We start from the raw sequence: 19,605 nt of genomic DNA, 5'->3' as shown, positions 1-19,605 counted from the left end.
TTAGGTGTAACAGTTGATAACAACCTCAAGTTTGATATGCATATTAATCAAACTATTAAAAAAGTTAATAAAAAACTTGGCTTACTATACAAGATCAAACCTTTCCTCACCCAACTAGCTAGGGCGGTAATTGCCTGTACACATCTACTTTTCACCCTCCTTTATGCATCCCCTCTCTTCACAAACTTGAGTAAGTCTGACCTTAATAAACTCCCTAGCTGCTTTAATTATATTGCTAGATTTGCCACTGGAGCAACATACAGAGCACACCACTGTCTGAACTTAAAGAATCCAGGGTTGCTAGAACTGCCTATCCAACTTCAGTACAATCAGCTAATTATAGCACATAAAATTCTCTACCAACCTGAAAATACACCCGTACTTTTATCACCCCTTACAGCAACCTCAAGACACTTCGCTCATCCAAACAATTACCAGTCCAAACCCTCAAAAGCAACAACTCACCTGGAGACTGTCTATATGCTAACTCTGTTGGTAAAATATGGAACTCACTTCCTGCTGAGCTTACTTCAGAACCCTTTCTAACCCATTTAAAAAAAAATCTGAAACAGTACTATAAAAGACAATGGCTATGTCCTTGCTCCAATCCTGATGAACTCTGGCAATATAAACATGTGCTAAAGAGGTCTTTTGGCCACTCCTACATTGCTTCCTAATTGTTACTCTATAAAAAATCAGATTTATATATGACATAATGAATGAGTTTTATCCTATGTATTGTATCTGTAACAGTGCTTTAACTTGATTAATGTAACAGTTTTTCTGTATGTATGTGTGGAGCTTTTCTCCTCGGGTCTCCCCTATAAATGTCAAAAAACAAACCAAAAGGTTCCGAACCAGCAGGTGTAAAACTCCAAAGGTTTATTAGGAAATGTAAAAGTAAAGCGCTTTTCGTCTCCCTTAGGAAGACTTCTTCAGACAAAGGAAAAAATCATCAAACACAATTTAAAACCCAAAAAAGGGGTGTGTGTTACAAAATTACAAACAGCTGCCTTAATTGAACCCACTGACATACCTTCACATTTAAAGTTGTATTACTTTAAAAGCATAAATAAATGTCCATTTAGTGTAGACAGGGTGTCAAACATAAAAAAGTTTTCAAAAAAGAAACATGAACTTGATAAAAGTAACCAAGAATGTCTTAGTAAAGATTAATGAACCTATTCAAGTGTAAATACTGTTTGTTTCCCTTAAAATACATTTTAGCAAACAACTTTTCATAGGGTAAAACAAAACTCATACAGAATCTTGTGATTAAAAAGAAAATAAAATGAAGTAATGCTTGCAACTAAGTATATGCAAATATAATATCCATTCCTTAACAGAAAGGTAGTAGTACACATCTCTAATGCATAATGAAGAATCAATGAATAAATAAACAGTGCAACTCAACTAGGAGTCTGCAATAACGAATTTCAAGCGTTTCTAATAAAAGAAATGTTATTTCTAATGTTAAATAACCAAATATGTTTATTTCTGTGTTAAAAATCTAACACAGAAATTGCTTGTCATTTCAACGCCAACAGAATGCAACGACAGTATATGAAAAATAATTTTTTTTTTAAAATGTTCCTTGAGCAATGGGTAAAGCACCAAGCTGCGATGAGAACACTTTCTAAGCTTTTAGTATGCACAGTTGTAGCAGCCAAAACAAGTCAAAATGCAGCTGTTTCAGAAAAAATATGGCAAGGCATTGCGTGGAAGACACGTCTAAATCAAAACAGACAAACCGCCGGATTCACAAGATGGTACTTCATTCAAGAACCATGCAGGTACTAAGCATGCGAAAAAGGCGGCTAGCCAAACAAATGAAAAATCACTTCACAATCGTGCCCATGAATACGGCACATTGTTCTGCAAATGAGTTTGTACTATGTGTGAAAAAGGTAATAAATAAAGTAGCAGAAGACAAAAGAAAGAAAGAAACGCAACTCCTAAGTAAATCCACAGCTGTTGGTGTTCAATGACATTGACAATAGGTAAACATAGCACTTCAAAATACCGTGGGTCTAAACATTAAGATCTCATTGTTGCTTATGCAAAAAGGTGTATGTGTCTAGAAGTAAGCAAAAATCAAGTCAGACCACAATGCAGAACCTGACAAAAATAAAACATACAAATCCTGAACGAAACTATGCAAAATGAAAATACAAATAAAAATAATAAAATAAAATAAGGTATGGGTCAAAGTACAGCGAATTCACAAATGTTTAACTTGAAAAACATTAGGTTTTCTGACCTCTGCAGCGCTTCGCTGTACTTTGACCCATACCTTATTTTATTATTTTTATTTGTATTTTCATTTTGCATAGTTTCGTTCAGGATTTGTATGTTTTATTTTTGTCAGGTTCTGCATTGTGGTCTGACTTGATTTTTGCTTACTTCTAGACACATACACCTATGTAAGCAACAATGAGATCTTAATGTTTAGACCCACGGTATTTTGAAGTGCTATGTTTACCTATTGTCAATGTCATTGAACACCAACAGCTGTGGATTTACTTAGGTGTTGCGTTTCTTTCTTTCTTTTGTCTTCTGCTACTTTATTTATTACCTTTTTCGCACACAGTACAAACTCATTTGCAGAACAATGTGCCGTATTCATGGGCACAATTGTGAACTGATTTTTCATTTGTTTGGCTATCCGCCTTTTTCGCATGCTTAGTACCTGCATGGTTCTTGAATGAAGTACCATCTTGTGAATTGTTTTGATTTAGACGTGTCTTCCACGCAATGCCTTGCCATATTTTTTCTGAAACAGTTGCATTTTGACTTGTTTTGGCTGCTACAACTGTGCATACTAAAAGCTTAGAAAGTGTTCTCATCGCAGCTTGGTGCTTTACCCTTTGCTCAAGGAAGATTTAAAAAAAAAAATTATTTTTCATATACTGTCATTGCATTCTGTTGGCGTTGAAATGACAAGCAATTTCTGTGTTAGATTTTTAACACAGAAATAAATATATTCGGTTATTTAACATTAGAAATAACATTTCTTTTATTAGAAACGCCTTTGAAATTCCGGTTATTGCAGACTCCTAGTTGAGTTGCACTGTTTATTCATTCATTGATTCTTCATTATGCATTAGAGATGTGTACTCCTTACTACCTTTTCTGTTAAGGAATGGATATTATATTTGTATATACTTAGTTGCAAGCATTACCTCATTTTATTTTATTTTTAATCACAAGATTCTGTATGAGTTTTGTTTTACCCTATGAAAAGTTGTTTGCTAAAATGTATTTTAAGGGAAACAAACAGTATTTACACTTGATTAGGTTCATGAATCTTCACTAAGACATTCTTGGTTACTCTTATCAAGTTCATGTTTCTTTTTTGAAAACTTTTTTATGTTTGACACCCTGTCTACACTAAGTGGACATTTATTTATGCTTTTAATGTAATACAACTTTAAATGTGAAGGTATGTCAGTGGGTTCAATTAAGGCAGCTGTTTGTAATTTTGTAACACACACCCCTTTTTTTGGATTTTAAATTTTGTTTGATGATTTTTTCCTTTGTCTGAAGAAGTCTTCCTACTAAGGGAGGCGAAAAGCGCTTTACTTTTACATTTCCTAATAAACCTTTGGAGTTTTACACCTGCTGGTTCGGAACCATTTGGTTTGTTTTTTGACAGTTTGTTTTTCTTCAGTTTTGGAATTGTTAGTTGTGCTCCCCTATAAATGGACAAGTATCCAGTTGGACTATCCCGGTCAACAAGTGTAAAATAAAATAAAAATCAATAAAAAATCTTGTTGCCTGTGCCCACTCTGTCCATCTGTGTTCTTCCTGCTCATTATGACCCCTTTAAGCCACACCTGCCTGACATGATATCATGCAGGTCTGGTTATCTCATTTGTTCTGGTTTCTAGTGAAAAGATATTTAGCTTTTCTAGTTTCAGATTGTACTCTTTCCTGCCCTTCTTTTGTCTTTCCTTTGGACTCTTCCCAGTTGCTTGATATCATTGTTGTATGGTCACATATTATTCATGGCTTACCTTGACCAAAGCCTATTATATTACTAGCATTGCTTACTTGTTTGTCGATTCCATCTCCCTGAAGGTACACCACTGTATTCATTTCTCTGCATCAACTGCCCTTTGAGCTGCTGTGTTCCTCTCACTGTGCTCCTGGAAGTCTAAATCAGGTATAATAAACGCCCCTCGAAATTTTCCTGGTTAGGCACCACTGATTCACCTTCGCCATCTGATGCGTTGTATCAGTTATGTTGTAGTTTAAGTACAATATTTTGCATTTGTCTGCATTAAAAATTTACCTCTGTCTGTCTATTTGGTGAGGCTTTCAAACAGCTTTTTGAGACACTTAACTATGTACAGCACTGAAAGATGTGATTTTGTCATCCACAAAGCTTTATCCTGTTTTCTTGATGTTCTTCATCTCACATTGCTGCAGTCCTAACACTTGGGTAGTCCGCTGTCCCTCGGTCGGCCCGAATATCAGAGTATAAGGCTGACGTCGGTCAAGGCGCATTTGACTGACATCAGAACGTCAGGGTACAAATGCGCATGACCGACGTCATATCCTCAGTCTTTTTTGCCGCATGGTCCGATGCAGAAGCAGTGTTGCAAGTGCCGTTCGGCGTTCTGAAATTTTTCGAATTCGGAGTTTCAGACCGAAGTCAGAGTTGGTTAAGTACCCCGTTGGGGAATATTTTGGTTTTTCTTGCCTCAGTGGTTTACCGGATGTCAGAAAAAGTGAATAACTGTATTTCTTGTGGGAAACAGATACGCATAGGGATTACCATAATTTGTGTATACCTTGTTTAGGACCTGAGCACGACAAGTTGTTGGATGCCGCTTTTGTGCTAGGTTTAATAAACGCACTATAAAGCGGAGGTTGGATTGTGCAAGGTTGGTCTTTGGGAAGCGGTGCAATTACAAAATGCCGCCGGATGCTCCGGCCGCTTCCTCAAAGAAGCGCAAGGACAAGGCAGTTAAAACTAGGTTAGAGGAGTCGTCCGAACCGGACGCCAGTTCTTTAGAGGTGTCAGTGGAACCGGTGGTTCCGACGGAGGCCTCTCTGGAGTCCCAGGGAGAAACCTTGATTTTACAGGATGTGGCCTCCCAGGAGGCAGGGCAGGCTGTAGGGGCTTCTCTAGTAACTGTACTCCCCTCCCTTCCTAAGGGGTCTAGGCCCTCTCTTTCTACTTCCAAGGCTTCTCCTAGAGGCAGGTCTAGTTTAGCTTCTGTGGGTGTCACTCCCAGTTCTTCAGGTGCTGTGCCCAAGAAGCACATGCTCAAAATGGCAGAGGATTTAATTACTTTAATTAGAGGCTCTATGCCCCCTCCTGATAAGAGGCCTAGGATGGAACCTGTGTTGGGAGATTATGAGCAGGCTTCGGATGTGTCTGAGTCTTCGGCTGAAGACTTGCAGGAGTATTCTCATTATTCTGATTCTGATGTGGATGATTCTACTCCTTCTGCTTCTCCTCCTGAGGATTTTTCTTTTTCAGAGACCCTTCACTCCATGAGAGAGCATTTTAAATGGGAAGGTCAGGATTTCTCTGATTCCAGGAAAAGGCTTAGGGAATTTTTGTTTTTACCCCAGCATAGGCCTTTAGCTATACCTCCTGTTCTGAATGTGGTGGAAGATGTGTTTGCAGAGGCTTCTCTTAATCCTGATTCTTTGCCTCCTGCTCCTGTTAAACCAGATAGGTATTACAGGGTGCCTGAAGCGCATAAGTATCTTTTTAAGAGCCCTAGGGCAGACCCAGAAACTGTTAGCCAGGGGCCTAAGGGTGTTAAGGCTTCTGTTGTCAAGAATCCGGTTCCTGCAGATAAAGAGGCCAGGGCCTTGGATAGATGGGGAAAGAAAGTTTATACTTCTTCCACTCTAGCCATGAGAGCTTTGAATTGCCAGTTTCACATGTTGAAATATCAAAATTATCTCCTTTCTCAGTTGAAATCTAAGGTTGATGCTCTAGCAGAAGGTATTGACTGTAAAGAGTTACAAGATTTAGTGCATGTTTCTGTACAGGTGGGTAAGCATTCTTTGCAATGTGGTTTTGATGCTGTACAGGCCTCGTCTAGGGTGGCTGCCACTGGGTCAGTTCTTCGCAGGCATGCCTGGCTGAGGGATCAAAATTTATCTGACCATGTTAAATCTAGGATTTTGGATGCCCCTTTGCAATCTGATGTCTTGTTTGGTTCTCCTGTTGAGGCAGTTTTAAAGAAAATGGAAGACAAGGCTAAGTCTATGCAGACTGTTAAAGATTTTTTGCAGGTTCAGCCTCCAAAGTTTAGTAGAAATTGGCCTACTAAAGGGTGGACGTATCCTTCTTATGATTCCCAGTCTAGGGGTAGATCTAGACGTGGCAGGGGCAGAGGTCAGGGCTCTTTCAGGCCCAGAACAGGAGTTCTCCTGCACAGTCTTTGAGTGAGGGCAGGGGTCAGTCCTTTCGTAAACAGACCCAATGACCTACCTTTTCAGCTGCCAGAACCTTCTCGCCTGGCAGCACCTTTGGGAGGAAGGTTGGCACTTTTCAAAGAAAATTGGAGTTTGATTACCCAAGACAAATGGGTACTGGATATCATACATCACGGTTACAGGTTTTATTTCCATACCTTGCCTCCCTTCAAAGGCATGCCAGACATTCCTCCTCAACAAAGAATAGAGGCTCACAAGCAAATTTCACTGCTACTCCAAATAGGGGCCATACAGCCGGTTCCTATGCCAGAAAGGGGCCTAGGATTTTATTCTCGCCTGTTCCTAGTCCCAAAGAAGGGGAACACGTGGAGACCAATTTTGGATTTATCTATCCTCAACACTTATCTGGACATTCCCAAGTTCAAGATGTTGACGTTGCAGCAGCTTTTACCTTTGCTGGGCAAAGATCATTGGATGGTAACTTTGGATCTCAAGGAGGCTTACCTTCATGTTCCTATCAGACTAAGTTGCAGGAAGTATCTGCGTTTTTGAGCTGGGACTTCTCACTATCAGTTCTCTGCATTGCCCTTTGGCTTATCTACTGCGCCCAGAGTGTTCACGAAAGTTCTGGCTCCAGTGATAGCTTTCTTCAGGCTAAAAGGAATACAGATCTATCCTTATTTGGACGACTGCCTGATTCTGGCTCAAGGAAGGGAAGAGCTTCTTCATCATTTGGAATATGTGATAGCAGTGCTAAGATGCCTGGGGTATTCTGTGAACAAAATAAAGTCCAGTCTAGTACCCTCTCAAGACATGTGCTTTCTGGGTGTGAGACTGAATACAGCATCCCAGATGGCCTTATTAACCCCGGACAAACAAAAGAGTCTATCCCTTTACTTCCATCAGCTATCTCATCAGTCCGGGCTGACTGCAAGGACAGTCCTTCAAGCCTTAGGGTTCATGGCATCTTGTATTCTGGTGCTTCCCAATGCCAAACTGCATATGAGGAAGCTACAATGGTATCTCAAAAATCTGTGGACACAGCACTGCCAGGATCTGGACACTGTCATTCAAATAATACCTTGCATTCAGAAGGAATTTTTGTGGTGGGCTCAGGAATGTCACCTAAACAAGGGACTCTCTGTGACCCGGCCAGAGGCGAGTCAGATTTTAACAACGGATGCCTCAGACATAGCTTGGGGAGCTCATCTAAATGGAAAGTGGATACAAGACAAGTGGCCTGCCAGACTACAACATCTACATATCAACATGAAGGAGATGTTAGCAGTCCAGTTTGCATTAATAGCTTTCAAGGATTTACTTCTTCCAGGGCAGGTGTTGATTCTAACAGACAACACAACTGTCATGTGGTACATCAACAAGCAAGGGGAACACATTCTTATCCTCTATGCAGGCAAGCAATGATTTTGTGGGAGACTGCTCTCAGTTTACAACTAAGTCTTCAGGCAAGGTTTCTGCCGGAGCACAGAACTCCTTAGCAGATGTGTTAAGCAGACAAATCATGGATCCCCATGAGTGGAAACTGGATCTTCATGTATTTCAGAAATTGACAGTGTCCTGGGGAACTCCAGACATAGATCTGTTCGCTTCTCCACTAAACCACCAGCTGCCAAAGTTTTGCACAAAGCGGTTTCATCCCACAGCTTGGAAAGTGGATGCTCTTTCTTTCAGTTGGAAAAATCTTCATGTGTATGCCTTTCCACCTCTGCCTCTCCTCCCAAAGGTACTTCTGAAGGTCAGACAGGACAAGCCAAGGATGATTTTGATAGCTCCAGATTGGCCTCGACAGCACTGGTACCCACTACTGAGAAGTCTAGTACAGAAGCCTCCATGGCCTTTGCCTTTGATTCCACTTCTGTTGTCCCAGGAGGACAGTCATTTGCTCAATGTCAAACTTCACTCTCTTCACCTAACAGCATGGCATATTCTGTTTTAAACCATAGAGGGTCTCAACTTCCACAACAAGTTTTGAATGTGATTTTGGAAGCTAGAAGGCCTAGTACAAGGAAAGTGTACGCAGATAAATGGAAGAGATTTTTATTTTGGAGTGCAGCTAAGGATTTGGATGTTTCTGAGCCTGATTTAAGTGTGGCTCTTCAATATCTTACTGAGTTATTGGACAAAGGTTTGTCCTTCTCTTCTATTAAGATTCATGCTGCAGCAATTTCAGCTCACTACAATTGTGACCCACCATTGTTTTCTCATCCTTTATTCAAGCAATTTCTTAGAGGGCAAAGAATATAAGACCCCCACGAAGAGCTCCTACTCCTGCTTGGGATCTCAATTTTGTGTTGGAGAAACTCACTCTACAACCTTTTGAGCCTGCAGCTACTGCCGAGTTGAAATATTTGTCATGGAAGACTGCTTTTTTGTTGGCCATTACCTCTGCAAGAAGGGTTTCTGAATTGCAGGCCCTTATGGCAGTTGAGCCTTTCTTAATTTTCCACAAGGATAGGGTATCTTTACGTACTAATCCTTCCTTTATGCCTAAAGTGGTTTCTAGTGTGGCTTTAAACCAAACTATTCATTTGCCTACTTTTTATGCAAATCCCCAAAATAAAGGGGAAAAGATTTTGCACACTTTAGATGTTCACAGGCAGTTGCAATATTATTTGGACAGAACTAAAGGGTTCAGACAATCTCAGCAGTTATTAGTTTCTTTTGCTTTGTGCTCTCAGGGCAAGCCCGTGTCAAAACAAACTATTTCTAAGTGGATTGGATTTTGCATTGCTTTCTGTTATTCCCATCATGGCAAAGAGATTCCAGCTGGGATTAGACCTCATTCCACTAGGGCTACTGCCACTTCAACAGCTTTTTTCCAGGCGGTGGCTACTAAGGATATTTTGGAGGCAGCCACTTGGAGTTCAGTGCATACCTTCTCTAGGCATTACCACCTTCCATTGTACTCTAAATCCAGGGCTGGTTTTGCCACTGCTGTGTTGCAGGGCATTTTGGCAGCTCCTGCTTCATTATAGTTTAGCCATCCTCCCTTACCTCTGCTTTGGGATTCTACCCAAGTGTTAGGACTGCAGCAATGTGAGATGAAGAACATAGTACAGTTTTGTACCTACCATAAATGTAGATGTTCGAAGATCCACATTGCTGCAGTCCAATTTACCCTCCCTCCTTCCCCTCTGTTGTTTGAGGTGGTTGTGTGGGTTGGGTTATCCATCTGAGGTATATTGCATTTTGTATATTGCATTTTGTATATATTGTATATATTATACATATTTTTGGTGTTAAGCTAGTTGGTTGTTTAGTTGTGGTCTATGGGTTTTGACCTTTCCTTTTAGGGTCTTCTGACATCTGGGGCAAGAAAAGACTGAGGATATGACGTTGGTCATGCGCATTTGTACCCTGACGTTCTGATGTCAGTCAAATGCGCCTTGACCGACGTCAGCCTTATACTCTGATATTCGGGCCGACCGAGGGACAGCGGACTACCCAAGTGTTAGGACTGCAGCAATGTGGATCTTCGAACATCTACATTTATGGTAGGTACAAAACTGTACTTTTTCTCAGATATGTTTGGAATGAATACAGTACTGTACTGATCTGGTGGTGGTGCTGCGGTAGCGTTGTCGCCTCAAAGTAAGACGCTGTCCGGTTCAATTCTCAGCTAGAGTGTCTTCTGCGTGGAGACATGCGTGAATGGGCGAACCGTCGTTGAAGGTTGTGTGTCAGGCCTGGCAAGCCAGTAAGTAAAAATCAACTGCCAATAATTAGCGGACCGGAGTTCCGCTGTGGCGACCCCTAACCGGGAAAAGCCGAAAGACACAAACAAACTGACCTTTCTGGTACTCTCATTATTTTTTTATTTCTGATGATGTCCGTCTCACCATACCTTTCACTGCCACGTTCCTTTCCAGTAGATAATTGTCAGGTGTCTGGCACACATTCACAGGATTCCAAAGGATTCTGGGGGGCAACATGTCCAGATGTTGTACCTCATCTTCTCTTTGAGCTACTAATTCCCTTTCCACCTTCTCTTGTATCCTGGCAACTAGCCATTGCTTTCCAAATTCTGTCCTATTTTCTTTCTAGCATTGCACCCATGCCTCCATTTCCTTGCTAATGACCATGGCAAAGTATTCATTCAATATGTTTTTTTCCATTATTTTCCATGATAATCTGTGTTATCTGACTATCTCAAGGATTACTTGCATAAAATTAGACCCTCTTAGTAACAGCCTGCATATCATTGCTGGAGCCTTCCTGTGTCCTGACAGAGTGCTCTTCAAACTAACTGGAGATATACAGAACTAAGTATATTTTTCTGGCACTTCAGAATTATGTACTGTTATTTGTTGCTTGACTAATTTTATATCATTGCTGGCTGACTTCAGAGTTGTACACTGTTATTTTTGCTTCACTGTATAGTTTCTCAGATCTCTGCTGAAGGTGTTGGTTTTCCCCTACTCTCCCTCCCTATTCCTGTCTTGTTGTTTGAATTTGGAGGCTTTTGCAGTTGCCCACCCCCACTGTAGATTTGATCTGGGACACTCCCCTCAATCCCATCTCTTTACCTCATTCTACCTAATAGACTCCTTCTGCACCTGTTTTTAGTAATTTTTAATTTAATTGCATTTTTTTTAAACTGTTTGGTCTAACATTGCTACATACTCAAGTGTGTTAGCTTGCACTGCATTTGAATTGTTTTTACTGCTATTTTAGCTACTTTTCTGTATTAAAAAAAAATCTAAGCCTGTTTCCTACCTTTCCTGTAACTAGTGTAGTCCAGATTCAGATTTGCTGTATCCGGGACTGCATGCAGGGTTGCCAGACGTCCCTATTTGGGCGGGACTGTCTCGAGATCAGCAGCCTGATCCCGAGTTCCGCCCTGCTGGTTTAAATCCTGGGCAGCCTCCACTTTGTTTTTTTTTTTTTGATTTGCCCGTATACCGGCATACGGGCCAATCAAAAATTGCTAAACATGGAGCTTCTTGTGTTTAATGCGGAAGTTCTGCATTAAATGAAGCTACGTGTTTAGTGATTTTTGATTGGCCTGTATGCTGATATATGGGCCAATCAAAACATCGCAAAACAGAGCTACTTCTGTGTATTGCGGAACTGTGATGTTTCGCATTAAACAGAAATAGCTCTCTGTTTATTTATTTATTTATTTTTAGTCCCTACCTGGCCAGTTGGAAATCTGGCAACCCTGACTGCATGCTACTTCTGTGTATTGTGGAACTGCAATGTTTCGCATTAAACAGAAGTAGCTCTGTGTTTATTTTTGATTGGCCCGTGAAACACCTTTTTTTTTTTTTTTTTAGTCCCTACCTGGCCAGTTGGAAATCTGGCAACCCTGACTGCATGTAAACTTCTGAACCCCCCCCCCCCCCCAAGCTTTCTGTGTTGGAGGGAAGCCTTCTAGCTTATCAGTGGGAGTGGTAAGCACTAGGTAACCTATCTACCACATAAGGACTGGTTCTGGCCCAGAAATTGTAGTTATTGGCCATTTGGGCAGTTTTTCCATCTCTCTCAACTTTCTGATTTAAAAACTCGCATTTGCACTTGTTTCTCCCCTTTCCTGTAACTAGTTTAGTCCAGATACAGATTCTTAGTTTTAGCACTTGAATTCGTGAACAGCACTTGTTCAGAAGTTGTTGTAAGCACTAAATAAGCTACTAATTACTACAGCACTCAACCTTCCTCTTTACCTAGAGGAAAACAGCTTTTGTACTTACTTTCCTCACTTGCTTAGAGAAAAACAGCTCTTGTACTCACTTTCCTCACTTATCTAGAGGAAAATAGTTTTTTATTCAGGCATGTCCAAGGGTCAGCTTCCAGTGTTCTCTCCTGTCTATCTGATGAATCTGGGCATCTTGGGGCAATGTAGAAATTGCCTCATGTACACAGACAACCCTCTCCTCCTACCACCCAACGCTACAACATGTGAGAGATGCAGTTATCTAGCCAAACTGGAGGTAAAGCTCTCTCCAACCAAGACTAAATTTGACAGTCAAGAGGAGAAGGTAAACACTTGCACCACACCACACTCATCACATAGTCTCACTAAATCTACACCACCAAAATCCACACATAGAAATGCAAAAACATTCACAGAGGCTCTCAATAATAATCTGCTCAAGCAACAGAGACCTCCAAAGCAGAAATGCAAGCAACCTCCACCCCCCAACATAACTCAAATGACACACAGCCCGCAGACTCTGTGTGCCACTCAACCATAGCCAATAAGGCAAAACAACGCACCCAACACACTAGTCATAGGTGACTCTATAGTCAGGCACACTTATGTCCCTCTTACCAGGCTAAACAAGGAGAAGGTTACTGTCAGCTGCCTGTTGGGTGCCAGAATCTGCCACATAACCCACGCACTCAGGTCACTCCACAAGTACAAATATGACTCTGTCATTGTCCATGTTGGTGTGAATGACCCGAGATGTACCTCCCTGGACTACATGAAAAGAGACATGGAAGAGCTCTCTGATCTTGTAGCCCAGGCAGGTATGACCCTAGCCCTGAGTAGCATTCTACCATCACCCAGAATGATACTGCAGTACAAGGACAAAATGATTGACTTCAACAATTGACTAAGCTTCTGGTGTGATTCTAAAGGGATCCAGTATCTGTCTGCCTGGAATGACATGGTCGACAGACCACGATGCTTTGCCAGAGATGGCCTGCACCTGTCACTCCTGGGATTCCAGATACTGATTCTTGCCGCCCCTATAGTGCCTTTTTTAGGCAAGGTTCAAATGACAAATTCACCACCATAACAGGAACAGGCAAGCAAAAACTGAGGGTGATGTTACTCAATGCTAGAAGTCTAAATCTCAAAATGCACTCACTCGAGACACTCCTTAAAATGGAGAACATCGATATCTGTGCAGTGACTGAGACCTGGTTCAATGCTCCAGAGAGCACCCCTGCACTACCAGGCTATAACTCATACCACACCTTTCGGCCATGTAACCTGGACCGGAACACCAAAGGCGGAGGTGTGTTCATATTCATTAAAGATATCCACACCTTCAGGCTAGTTACTCAGCATAATGCAGCCGAGGTTATCCAAGTGCAACTAACTCTGGGCAAAACTGCTATCCAAATTGTAGCTTGCTACAGATCTCCCACCATGCCCCAGGATTCCCACTCCTCTTTTCTTGATGTACTGGAAAATATTAGGGTTCAACCAAACACCCTAATAATGGGTGATTTTATTTACCCCATTAACTGGGAAAACTACTCTAATACCAACTTCTTTGCTCAACGCTTTCTGGAATTCATAAACTCCAATGTCCTGGATCAACTTATCCACACCATCCACCAGGGGCAACAATATCCAAGATCTAGTCATTACCAGCATGAGTGACCGGTGTTCCTCACCTGAAGTCAACGCCTCATTGTTTCGATCCGACCATAAGCTAATTACCCTAGATATCCACATCCTGCCCCCACCCCCCCATTAAGGAAACCACAGTAAAAAAATTCTCCTAAGCCAACTTCATGCTCCTTAAGACAGAAGTGGTGAACATCATGACACCCATGCAGAAGGACAATACAGTTATGACTACTGAATCCTACACAATTGCACTTTATAAGTACTTACACGAGTGCATAGATCGTGCCATCCCAAATAGAACCAAGATGCTATCCTCCAAAAAAAGGAAGCCAATCTGGTGGTCCCCTGCCATAAACAAACTGTACAACAGAAGGAAGAAACTGTTGCAAAAGAGAGTAAAATCCCATGAGTGGAGGAGCTCCCTGGTCAGCCTCAGTAAGAAGCTGTGATCCCTGATAAAATCCTCCAAAGCTAGTTATGAAAACAAAATCACCACTGATTATAAAGACAACCACAAAGCATTCTATAGCTATGTCAAGAATCTCAATGGCAACACTCAGATCTGCTCTGAGTTACAGCACAATGACACTAAATATACAGACCCAACTGATATTGCCAGCATCCTGTCCGATAGGTTCAGTGCTAACTTTACCCCCCCTCTCACCCCCTAAAGAGCCCATCTCTATACCGGACGAAGGCAAAGTTCCTGTAATCACGGCTACACAGGTAAAAACCACACTCTCCCAAGCCAAGAACACAGCATCCATGGGACCAGACAAAATCCCAGGCTGCGTTCTACACAAACTACAGAACGAACTGGCACCCCACCTAAGTACCATGTTCAATCATAGCCTCACCTCAGGCTTTGTGCCCGCTGAATGGCGCACAGTGATGGTTATCCCACTCCACAAAGGGGGAGCCACCACAGACCCCGGGAACTACCGCCCCATTAGCCTGACGAGCCTGGTCTGCAAGGCCATGGAACATATTATCATGGAACTTATAAACAAAGACATTGATAATCTCCAAATTCTGGACCCCACCCAGTTCGGGTTTGTAAAAGGCAGATCATGTCTCCTAAACCTGATAGACTTCTTTGAAGCAGTCACCAAAGCCATAGACAAGCGTAAGGTGGTTCACACAGCCTGTCTAGATCTTGCCAAGGCTTTCAACACCATCCTCCACTCTGGAGTTATAGATAAATTCACTAAACTAGGTATAAATCCCTATGTCACAAGATGGGTTGCCAAATGACTCACTGATAGAACCCACAGTGTGAAAGTAGCAGACTCCAAATCTGACTTCAGATCAGTGACAAGTGTAGTACCACAGGGTTCAGTCCTGGGTCCTCTCCTGTTTGGTATCTACTTCTTTGAAGTACAGGCTAACACAGAAGGTCTTTGGCTAATGAAGTTCGCAGATGACTGCAAACTAGGAGCCATAATCGAAACGCCTAATGATGTGGACATCCTACAAAAGGGCCTCACTGAGACAGATGCCTGGTGTCAAACCCATGGCCTCAAGCTCAATGCCAAAAAGTGCATTGTCATCCCCTTTGGTAAAAACTCTGTACCCATGAACTACAACATAGGTGGTAGTATACTTAACACCGAAAGTGTGATAAGAGACCTTGGGACACAGGTGGACAGTAGCCTCATCTTTGATAATCACATCGCCACAGTAGTCAGGAAATCCTTCTACGTGGCACACCTCATCACAAAAGGTTTCTCACCCAGAAAAAAAGAGGTCACTGTTCCCCTCTACTCATCACTCATTAGACCCATTATAGAGTACAACGCCCCTTTTGGTATGTACCTCACAAGACATCTACAACAACTGGAAAGGCCACAGAAATACCTCACAAAGAAGATTACCGGCCTCAAACAGATGCCCTACGCAGACAGTCTCAAAAAACTCCAGCTTTACTCCGTCACATATCGCCTACTCAGAGGTGATCTCTGCCTAACATACAAAGCTATGTCAAAGCCAGAGCTGTTGGACATGCTCCACTTAAAGAAGTCCCAATCCCTCCGAGCTACACTTTCTAGGGACCTAAACCTTGTCAGCACAATAAACAGAACATGTCAGAGGGATAGATTCCAGTCCCAGAGACTTCCCATACTCTGGAATAAACTACCTATCTATATCAAACAAAGCTCCTCATTAGTACTCTTCAAGAAAAATCTTGATGATTGTATGGGAAATAGGAAATTCACCCCAGTGATCACATCTGTGGCTCTACTCGACAGTGGCACAGGAAAATAATTTTCTTGGGTGGCAAAAGCCAGGGTACCTTTTTGGCTGGGTTTGTATAGGCCCTAGGGCTGATAGCCTAGTACCGACCTATGAACCTATGATCCCCCTTCCAGCCCTTACTCAATTAGATCAAGGATGTCCCCACTCCTCCTTTCTGTAAAATGCATACAAAACTTTGTTGTTGTTTCTATTTTTAACTTGGTCCTTAGTTAACCTCAACTCCCTTGTTACCCTTCTGCATGCCTCTTTGTATACATGTCCTTCACTTTAGCATCTCTCCTTTTCAGGTATTGCATGCCTCATGGCATATTCCTATCCTGTGTAGCTGCACTGACCTCATGCTTTCCTTTGTGAATTAAAACTCCTCCCTTTGTCTTAAGCACTCCGTCATTGACCCATTCCCATAGCCTGCCCATCGCCCAGTCTGCCTGCATTTGCTTAACTTGTCTTTGACCCTCTTCCACAGTTCAGCTTGACTCAGTCCCCTGACATCCTATGTCTCTACCTTGAGTTTTTATTCTTCCCTTACTTTAACCTTTTGCATCTGACTGACATCACGTTTAAAGGGAGGTTTTGTAAACCATTTCATTATGTAGTAATTCCTTCATAGTGGACATGATTCATACCTGCAATCCCTCCACTTTTATCAGTTTCAGCTATCTTGATATTTTGATTGAGGTAAAGTGTTTTCAATGTCTTGTGCTCTTGGACAGATGCATTAAAATTCCAAAAATCACAGTCTGATGGACACATCTCTGTATAGGAGAAAAAAACTGGCTAAGATTAATGAAAGTGTACATGAGCATCTCTGTCATTAGGAACAATATGGATAATGCCTTGTTTAATCAAACTATTGACAATGCATTACATAAATATTCAGTAGTGTACTACTTGTAATGGGTTTAAAGTTTAAATCTACTTATTGTAATTTTATAGAATATTTATTAATAATCATTTAAAAATTAAAAGTGCAGGTGGTCCACCATTTTAGCTGCAGGGACCATACCTGGTCTGAATGAAACTGTACTAATAAACCTGTATTGAAGGGTGCACCTTTACAACAATAATTAGATTAATTGAGTGTGATATTACTGTACATCTAGAAATGTAGTGTGTATCTGTAGGTATGTAATATAATCTGATTTTTAAATATCATTCAAAGCTGAAGTACTCGTACAAAGGTACATATCTGTTATCTAATGTATTATTTGACTGTATGTATCATAATAAATATATATAATTATAATGAGATTATAACCATTTTATGTTGTATTCAGGACATAGATGCCAGAAAATTCACCTCCTCCAAAAGGGCCTCATAGAAACAGGCAACTGGTGCCAGAGCCATGGCCTCAAGCTAAACGCCAAAAAGTGTATAGTCATCCCCTTTGGCAAAAAGAAAAGTGCCCACAAATTACCACATAGGTGGTAATCCATTAAGTACAGAAGAAGTAATTATGGACCTGGGGACCCAAGTTGATAGCAATCTCTCATTTGACAACCACGTGGCCAAAGTGGTTAGAAAAACATTTTATATAGCCCACCTAATCATGAAGGGATTCACATCTAGATCAGAGGAGGTCATCGTGCCTCTTTACTCATCCCTCATCAGGCCCATAATTGAGTACAATGCCCCTTTTGGGATGTACCTTACCAGACACCTGCAGCAACTGGAAAGACCCCAAAAGTACCTCACCAAGAGGATCAAAGGGCTCAAACAGATGCCATATGCTGCCCGGTTAAAGAAACTCCAGCTGTACTCAGTGGCATACCGCCTGCTCAGAGGCGATCTGTGCCTGACGTATAAAGCCATGTCCAACCCGGAATTAATGGACATGCTGCACTTCAGAAAATCCAAATCCCATCGAGCTATGCACTCGAGAGACTTTAACTTCAGCACTGAAATAAATAGGACATGCTGGAGGGACAGATTCATAACCCAGAGGCTCCCTTCTCTCTGGAATAAAATCCCAGTCCAGGTTAGGCAGAGTCCCTCATTGACTCTCTTCAAGAGGAATCTTGATGAGTGGATGGGAGATCGTAGGTTTACCCCGGGTATCACTTCTGTGTCACTGTTAGACAGAGGCACAGTATACTAACCTCGAAAAAGGGCATAGCAAGATTAATTTAAAATAGGTGGCTAAAGCCAAAAGCACTCTGGCTAGGCTTATAAATGCCCTAGGGCAGATAGCCTAGTATGAACCTATGAACCTATGACATCAAAAACTGTAGAGGCATAAAAAAGATATTTATTTGCTAAGTAAGAGTATTAAGAATTGTATAGTATCTATTTTACAGAACACATTGCATAACAACCCTGTTGATGAAAGGAATTAAAGTGTAAGGATTCAGGTACTGTAGTAAACCGTCCATTGCACTTACATTGCACGTTTTTACCCAGTGACCAATAGCTGCAGGTGAGAGTCCATCTATAACTATTGACAAAACCACACATGTAGTTTAAAGGACCCAACTAGTAGCTTGAAACATCTTAGGCTGAAGGCTGGTGAGATAATTGCACCACTTTGTGCCTGTTTCTCTAAAATATCTTTTGCAAAAATGTATGGAAACATCTGTTGACCACTTTATGGCCTCATCACTTTATGTCTAGGTTCTTTTGTCTGATGTACCATAATGCCACCTAGACCACAGACTTTTAATAATTTGCTTACACAGATTCTGTGGTTAATAAAAAAATGCCCGCCACATTTGGAAAAACTTCAAAATAGCCATTTGATGATTTATATTCATTTTGTAGACAAGGAAGTCAGAAAGGTACAGTAAGAAGTATGTACTTTCAAAATGCAGCTGTTTTACAGCTTTAGTATTATGTGCTTTATATTAAAGCTGCTGTTTATGCTTACAACAATGTAGAAACATTTGGGAAATGTATTGAAGTCTTGCATCTGTTGCTCTGGAATTTCTTGGCTGGAAGTTCAGGACCGATCTCATTTTTTGTTTGCATGGAAAATAATCTAAGATACACAAGTATGCCAAAAAATGTAGCAAAATGAGAAAGTGTTCAGATTGACCTTGCCATTAGCTTCTTGTGATTTGATACAAAAAATTATTTTCATTATCAATTTGTAAGTCCTTTTCATTCACAACCTGGGCTGAAGGCTGTTGTAAGAGTAGACTGGAAAAAAAAAAGAATGTTTTTAAACATGCAATGAGCTGAACGTGTACAAAATATCAAACTTGAATGAGTTGGACGTCATTTGACAACATGTCTTGAAAGAAAGGAGCAGATACTTTTTAATATGCTGATTCCAACTATTGTTTGAGTTGGAGAGTTTTAGATAGTTTATAATACTCTGGTACCTGTGCTACTAATATTTCTTTTGTGAGGTTTGCCTAGGGAGCCAGGCTTGTAATCGACACAGAAGTAATAGGCACCCTGATATGCAGTCTGTAATGTGCGATTCTCTGCTTTTACCTACAGAGATCAAGATTACAGTATCTTGGGGATTTGACCTTTTCTCATAATACAGCCATCTTGGAATTGGCATAGGTAAGTAGCAGGAGGTATGGAGGCTATAGGAGGTCCCCCAACAAAGATAGTTTGTATTTTTATTTGTAAATAATTAATTTATTGATGGAGAGATTGCCATCTGTTT

The 19,605-nt window shown here is 41.2% G+C and overlaps 1 protein-coding gene across 19 annotated transcripts in view; it reads left to right on the top strand.

Annotated features, from left to right (window-relative positions):
- PLEKHA6 (pleckstrin homology domain containing A6) overlaps window positions 1–19,605 on the top strand; it is a 1,822,600-nt gene that overhangs the window by 679,324 nt on the left and 1,123,671 nt on the right. Inside the window, exon 1 of one of the 19 annotated variants that reach the window (XM_044076968.1) lies at window positions 19,485–19,499. The exons of the other annotated variants lie outside the window; for them this stretch is intronic. The gene's annotated coding sequence lies outside the window, so the exon portion shown is untranslated. Of the gene's footprint in view, window positions 1–19,484; window positions 19,500–19,605 lie in introns of those variants that run through there. 19 annotated transcript variants of the gene reach the window in all.

Source organism: Protopterus annectens, chromosome 7.part0 (assembly GCF_019279795.1).
Source record: "Protopterus annectens isolate FY-2018-M chromosome 7.part0, PAN1.0, whole genome shotgun sequence".
In the NCBI taxonomy this organism is placed as follows: domain Eukaryota; kingdom Metazoa; phylum Chordata; order Ceratodontiformes; family Protopteridae; genus Protopterus; species Protopterus annectens.
This window is presented reverse-complemented; position numbering and strand designations above follow the sequence as displayed.